This window comes from Eschrichtius robustus, chromosome 2 (genome assembly GCF_028021215.1).
Source record: "Eschrichtius robustus isolate mEscRob2 chromosome 2, mEscRob2.pri, whole genome shotgun sequence".
In the NCBI taxonomy this organism is placed as follows: Eukaryota; Metazoa; Chordata; class Mammalia; order Artiodactyla; family Eschrichtiidae; genus Eschrichtius; species Eschrichtius robustus.
The window spans coordinates 169,435,427-169,443,781 of NC_090825.1; positions in this window are offsets into that span (position 1 = coordinate 169,435,427).

An 8,355-nucleotide genomic window follows, 5' to 3' on the forward strand; every position below is an offset into this window, starting at 1 on the left:
GGAACCTCCCACCCCTGTGCCCAAGAGATGTGAATGTCTCATGATGAGGAAAAGTATTTTAAAATCAAAACACACAAACACAGTTTCTCATTCTGCCCATCTGGATGGCACCAAAGGTTTGCATTTCTGTCAAGCTCCCATATGATGCTGACGCTGCTGATATAAGCATCACATTCTAAGAACCGCTGCTCTAGTCTAAAGGTTAAAAGTAATTATATGATCATCTACCAGTGCTGTGAGGATTAAAGGAAATACTATAAAAGTGCTTGATAATCTTAAACATGCAACTTTTTAAATGTTGGTTGTTACTACTCATTTGTTATGTGAATCTCAAGGTGAATAATTATATTAATCTTTGTTGAGGTTTCAAGAGAAAAATATAAAGAAAGGATGGAATATAAGTCTGATTAGTTTAAATGTTAACTTCACTGACTTCACAAATTTCCTAGTGATCATCTAGGTTTTTGCTAATGACTGTTGTTGATTCTTACTAGAGCTTCCAGAAAGACTGTGTAATCATATATTTAACTCAGTGACAAGGTTGTATCAGAAAGCTCACTCGTTGAAATATAACCTAATAAAATCAATGTAAAATGGATAGGTTCAGCCATCTATAAGATGGCACATTAATTTTTTAATGTATTAGTCTCATAAATCATGTAGAAAATAAAAAGTGGATTTACAAAGTGTTGTTACAATAATACCAGCTTTTATCATTGTCCCTGTATTTACGTTTACTGAGATCCTTATTTCTTCATATGGCTTTAAGTTATGCTCTCGTGTCCTTTCATTTCAACCTGTAGGACTCCTTTTAGCATTTCTTGCAGGGCAGGTCTAATGATAATGAAGTCCCTCCACTTTTGTTTATCTGAGAATGTCAATCTCTCCCTCACATTTGAAAGACAGTTTTGCTGGGTATAGGATTCTTGGTTGACAGGTTTTTTTCTTTTAGCACTTTGAGTATATCAGCCCACTGACTCCTGGCCATAGTTTCTAATGAGAATCTGCTGATTATCTCATTGATGATCCCTTGTATATGATGAGTTGCTTTTCTCTTGCTGCTTTCAACATCCTTGCTTTCTCTTTGGCTTTTGACCATTGGATTATGTGTCTTAATGTGGGTCTCTTTGAGTTCATCCTACTTGGAGTTAATTGAGCTTCTTGGTTGTTTATATACACAGGTTTCATCAAATTTGGGAAGTTTTCAATTATTTCATTATTTCTTCAAATATTCTCTGCCCCTTTTTCTTTCACTTTTCCTTTTCTGGGTCTTCCAAAATGTGTACATTTGTCCACTTGATGGTTTCCCACAAGTTCCTTACACTCTGTTTACTTTTCTTTAATCTTTTTTCTTTTCCTTCTTCAGCCTCAATATTTCCAATGCCCTATCTTACAACCTTGCTGAACTTGATGAAAATCCATTCTAGGGTTTCCCTGGTGGCGCAGTGGTTAAGAATCCACCTGCCAATGCAGAACAGACTTGTGGTTGCTGGGGGGGGGGGGGGAAGGATGGACTGAGAGTCTGGGGTTAGTAGATGCAAACTATTACATATAGAATGGATAAACAACAAGGTCCTACTGTATAGCACAGGGAACTATATCCAATCTCCTGGGATAAACCATAATGGAAAAGAATATTTTTTTAAAAAGAATGTATATATGTGTTAAAAAAAGAAAGAAAGAAAGAAGAGGCCATCTTCAAGTAGTAGGAACATTTTATGCCTCTTTTACTCATCCTTTCCTGACCCTCTCCCTGGCATGGTGGTGCCTGTAGTATGGAAGCAATGGCAGCCTGGTTCCCAGTTCCCTCCCTGGAACCCAAAGGAGCAGAGCAGACCTTAATTGCAAATTATTATGCATCTCTGCTCTAACCTGTCTGGAGGATCCCTGAAGGACTGACACAAGGCACTTGTCTCTGTTTCACCTAACTAGGAACCCCAGTGGGAAAAGCAGCCTGAATGGCTCGTAAAAGCTGCAAGGTGACCACAGACCTGCAGATGCCTGGGGCAAGAGAACGTGGGTAGAGACATACGATATACCATCTGAGGCCTGAGGAGAAGATGGAGGGAAACTATTCAGGAAATTAGGACATTTAAAAGCAGCTGTGGGGCTTCCCTGGTGGCACAGTGGTTAAGAATCCACCTGCCAATGCAGGGGACACAGGTTTGAACCCTGGTCCGGGAAGACCCCACATGCTGCGGAGCAACTAAGCCCCTTGCGCCACAACTACTGAGCCTGCGCTCTAGAGTCCGCAAGCCACAACTACTGAAGCCCGCGCACCTAGAGCCCGTGCTCTGCAATAAGAGAAGCCACCACAATGAGAAGCCTGCGCACCGCAAAGAAGACCCAACACAGCCAAAAAATAAAAACAAATAAATAAATAAATTTGTTAAAAAATAAATAAGAGCAGCTGTGGGCGGGGGGTAGGGATAAATTGGGAGACTGGGACTGACATCTACACACTACTACATATAAAATAGAGAACTAACAAGAACCTCCTGTATAGCACAGGGAACTCTACTCAATACTCTGTAATCACCTATAAGGGAAAAGAATCTAAAAAAGAGTGGATATATGTATATGTATAACTGATTCACTTTGTTATACAGCAGAAACTGACACATTATAAATCAACTACACTCCAGGACTTCCCTGGCAGTCCAGTGGTTAAGACTCTGCACTTCTACTGCAGGGGGCATGGGTTCGATCCCTGGTCGGGGAACTAAGATCCTGCCTGCTGCGCGGTGTGGCAAAAAATAATAAATAAATAAATAAAATAAATCAACCATACACCAATAAAAAATTAATTTTAAAAAAAAGCAGCCGTGTACAGGGGAATTTAGAAGGCCATGTGCACACCCAGACAAGATGCACACTCTGAAAAAAGCTAAGACCTCAAAGTTCTCACCCCAGGTTCAGAGCAAGCCCAGCTAAGTGTTGAACGAGTGGCCCAGAGCAGATCCAAACTGCAAAGACCAGGAGTGCTCCTGACAGTCATGAAACACTGTCAAATTATCATACTAAGGGAGGTAAGTCAGACAGAGAAGGACAAATACCATATGCTATCACTTACATGTGGCGTCTAAAAAAAAAAAAAGTACAAATGAACTTATTTGCAAAACAGAAATAGACTCACTGATATAGAAAACAAACTTATGGTTACCAAAGGGGAAAGCAGGAGAAGGGATAAATTAGGAGTTTGGGATTGACATATACACACTACTGTATACAAAATAGATAAACAACAAGGACCTACTGTGGAGCACAGGGAACTATATTCAATATCTTGTAATAACCGATAATAGAAAAGAATCTGAAAAAGAATATATATATATATATATATATATATATATATATATATATATATATATCTGAATCCCTTTTCTGTACACTTGAAACTAACACAACATTGTAAATCAACTATACTTCAATTTTTAAAATTAAATTAAAATTTAAAATAAATGTAAACAAAAATTTTTAATTTTAAAAAAGAAACAGTGTCAAAACATTAAACACAAGCTAAAGAAACACAGACTTCAGTAATCACAGACAAGGAATGGTGTTTGCAACAATAGTTTGGAAAAGTCTCAAAACAGGCTACTGCAGATTTCTACAATTAAAAAAAAAAAAAAACTACAAACCCTAGGTAAGGGAAAGAATTTAATTTCCAGAGTTATCACATTAAAATAGTCAAATCGGCACTTCCCTGGTGGCTCAGTGGTTAAGAATCCTCCTGCCAATGCAGGGGACACGGGTTCGAGCCCTGCAGGAAGATCCCACATGCCGCGGAGCAACTAAGCCCGTGCGCCACAACTATTGAGCCTGCGCTCTAGAGCCCGCGAGCCACAACTACTGAGCCCCCATGCCACAACTACTGAAGCCTGAGCACCTAGAGCCCGTGCTCTGCAACAAGAGAAGCCACCACAATGAGAAGCCCGCACACCGCAATGAAGAGTAGCCCCCGCTCGCTGCAACTAGAGAAAGGCCATACACGGCAACAAAGACCCAACACAGCCAAAAATAAATAAATAAATAAATTCTTAAAAATAAAAAAATAAAATAGTCAAATCCCCAATTTTTAACAACAACAACAACAAAAAAGAGGACATGCAAAGAAACCAAAGAACATGGCCCACTCAAGGAAACAAAATAAATTGACAGAAACTGTCCCTGAAGAAGTCAAGACATCAGACTTACTAGACAAAGAGTTTTTTTTTTTAACAGAGAAAAGAAAAACGATGGAGAAAATCAATGACACCAAGTTTGGTTCTTTGAAAAGATCAACAAAACTGACAAACATTTAGCTAGATTGAGAGAAGATGCAGACTACTAAAATTAAAAAATGGAAGAGGGTATGTTACTACTGATCTTACATTAAAAGGATTACAAGAGAATATCATGAATAATTTTCCACAAGTAAATTGGGTAATTTTGATGAAATGGACAAATTCCTAGAAGCATACTATACACCAAAACTGAATCATGAAGAAATAGAAAAACTGAATAGACTTACAACTAGTAAGGAGAACAAATCATTAACCAAAAATCTCCCAACATAGAAAAGACCAGGACCAGATGGTTTGACTGGTAAATTCTAGCAAACATTTAAAGAAGAATTAACACCAATACTTCTCAAATTCTTCAAAAAAAAATTTAAGAGGAGAGAATACTTCCTAACTTATTCACTGAGGCCAGCATTGTCCAGATTCCAAAGTCAGATAAAGACACCACAAGAAAAGAAAACTACAGACCAAGATCTCTGATGAATATTGATTCAAAAATCCTCAAAAAAATTAGCAAACCAGGGACTGGTGGCACAGTGGTTAAGAATCCGCCTGCCAATGCAGGGGACATGGGTTCCATCCCTGGTCTGGGAAGATCCCACATGCTGTGGAACAACTAAGCCCGTGAGCCACAACTACTGAGGCTGCATGCCACAACTACTGAAGCCCATGCACCTAGAGCTCGTGCTCTGCAACAAGAAGCCACCGCAGTGAGAAGCCTGAACACCTGAAACTAACACAGCATTGTAAATCAACTATACTCCAATGAAAATTAATAAAATAAAATAAAAATTTGGTAAGGCGTGTTTGTCAAGGCCCCATATGTGACTACACCCAGGCCCAGGCATGCTCTTCAGGTGTCCCTCACCAGCCCACACTGGTGACCCCTTTTTGAGGGGAACTTGGAAACATTTTCAAGGGACGAATATGACAACTGGGGCTATGTGAGCCCAAGACCAAGACAGGGATGCTCTCTCCAGCCTCCAGGTCCAGCCAGGGCTGGTCACAGCCTGGGTGGGGGAACTTAGAAATGTTTTGGGAGACACCTCCAAGTACCAGGCCTGATCTGGGCTGTGGACAGGACCCGGGCATCCTCCCACAGCAGCTGGAGGGCCTCTCTGGCTGACTGACTGGTTACTACAGAGAGACTTAGAAAATGTTTCAGGTGGTGGATTCAGCGAACAGGACCCACATGTGACTGTAGTTCTCCTGGTATAGGGACCTGACCCTGGGGCCCTTCCTCCCCTCAGGAAACATTTTCAGGAGGTACAGGTGGTGACTGGGTCCCGCTGAGGACAGCTGACTCCAAGAGCAACCTCCTCAGGCCTCCCTTGCAGCCCACTAAGGATTCAGCCATCTGAGGAAGACAGAAACTTTTTGGAGATTGGGATTGACATATATACACTAATGTATAAAACAGATAACTAATGAGAACCTGCTGTATAGCACAGGGGACTCTACTTAATGCTCTGTAGTGACCTAAATGGGAAGGAAGTCCAAAAAAGAGGGGATATATGTAGACATATAGCTGACTCACTTCGTTATACAGCAGAAACTAACACAACATTGTAAAGCAACTATACCCCAATAAAAAAGAAAAAAAAAAGAAAAATTTTGGAAGGCCCACATGGGAATGAAGCCCCCAGGGCATCTAACTGGAACCTCCTTCACCTGCCAGGGCCAGTGCCACACCCTCACCCCAGGCAGAATTGGAACCATTCCAGCAGCTACTTCAGATGACCAAGCATCTCCTGAGGACCCTGTCCATGGTACCTACCTCTGCACCCCACTGGTTGGCCTGGGATGGTCCCTGCCACTGGAGGGAGGCTTGCAAAGGTTCGGGGGCGGGGGGAGTGTCCAAGAACAGGCCCCAGTGTAACTGCAGTTGGACATTGGGTACCCTCTCTCGGCCTCCCTGTCCCCTCTTCAGAAGGGAAAATTTTCTGGACGCACATCATGCAACAGTGCACCGCGCGATCCTGGCCCCAAGAGGGGGACCTAGAAAAATTCTCAGGAGGCACTCCAGACAAGCGGGCACCAGGTGGGAATGCAGCCGAGTCCTGGGCGCCCTACCCCGGTCACCTGCAACGCCTCAAGTCAGTCCTCGCTGGTGGAAGGGACTTCCGTGCGCCAGTCACCCTGCCCATGCAGTTCCCAGATGCCCCCTCCTTTATACAGCAGAGACAACCTCAGAGGAGCCCGTGTTCGGAGGCAGAGAGTGTCGCACCCCAGAAGACAGCGCTGCCGGCCTTGTGGAACTCGCCCTTGGGCTCGGCAGTCGGATCCCACTTCAGTGGAGCTCCCGGGACTATATTTTTAAAAAGGCCACCAGGTGGCGCCCGACAACCAGCGCGACCTGGAGACGGACCTGGACCCCTAGACACCACCACTCCTGGGTCTCACTCGAACAGTGTACCTAGGCTCAGCATCCGGGGTTGGACTGGTGGGCCCGGGACACCGTCCACGGAACTCCCTGGACGACCGGGGCTGATCTCAGCCTCCAAAGGGGGACTTAGCCATTTTTTAGGAGGCACCCCCAATGACCTGGCCCCACGTGGGACTGTGGCGGGACTGGGGACTGTGACGGGGCTGGGGGCTGTGACTCAGCCTTCTCCACGAGCCTCCAGGGCCATCTCAGTTCAGTCTCCCCCTCCCAAGAGGGCTTAAAAATATTTGGGGGAAGCACATCTGGTGACCCATCCCCACGTGGGACTTCCCCCAAGCCCTGGACAACCTCGGAGGCGGTCCTTAGCCCTCCTGGTCGCTGCCTCTCTGCAGAGGAGGAGTTGGAAACATTTTCCAGAAGCATATGTGATGAAGAGGGCCCACCTGTGACTATGGCTAGACTACATCCCCCCTGGGGCCTCCCTGGATGGCTAGGACCAGTTGTCTCCTCCAAAGAGAGATTCAGAAAAATGAAGCGGGGGAGGAGCACATCCATCAACTGGACCACACAGGTGTCTGCAGGTAGAAGTGGGGAGCCCTCTAAGCCCAGGCCAGTGGCCCTCATCCAGAGGGGGACTTGGAAACTCTTGAGAGGCACAATGCCAACACATGACCACAGTCATGTCTGGGTACCTGCCCCTTTGGCTGACTTCCTGGCTCCGACTAGTTCCCACCAACAAAGGGGGAACCTCTGAAAATGGGACCCTTAAGCAGGACCATATAGCAGGCCTCTAGCCGCTCCCCTCGGCCTCCATGGCTGGCACAGCTGGTCCAGTATTCTAAAGGGGACTTATGTTTTCGGGGATTGTCTCCAGTGACCAGGCCTTAAGTGGGTCATTGGGTGGACCTGGGGCACCCTCCCTGGTTGGCCCAGGCACATCCTCAATCCAGGCCCCAGACAGGCCATGGGCATTCCTACTCAGCCTGGGTTGGCCCTAGCCTAGTGAGGAGGACGTAGAGATCTTTTCAGAAGGCGATCTTAAAAGTTGGCACCCAAGCAGGACCACCATGGGCCTGTGTGCCCTGACCCAGCCTCTCTGCCAGCCTAGGCCTGTGCCCCTGCTCAGGACGGAAGAATGCAATGATCAGGGCACAACAGGATGACAGCCAGGTCACGGTCACACTCCCCAGGACACACTGGTCCATCCAGTCCTGTCTATGCCACCAGAGGGGACTAGAAATGTTTTTAGTCATGCCACACAAGACCACTGGCATGCTAAGGTCCCCACACAGAACTCCCTGACTATCCTGGAGCCTGTCCACACTGGATCAGGACTTAGAAATGTATTAGGGGCATGTTTCTGCCAACAGGGACCCACACTGGATAGTAAGTGGGTTGCCATGCCCTCGGGCCTCCATGTCTGGCCCAGATCAGTCCTCCCCTCCACAGAAGGTCACATAAACTTTTCAGGAGGGGCTCTCAATGACCATGACCAAACAGTGATAGCACCTGAGCCCGTGGCACACACAGTGGGCCAGTAAGTCCAGCCCAGGTCATTGCCTCTTGTGGGGATGTGGGTGGGTTTTCAGGAGGCACCACCAGGTGCCATGGGTCCGATACCAGCACCTGTGCAGAACCACAGGCTGGCTCAGGCACCCACCCTGAGTCTTTCTGGCTAGGCTGTGC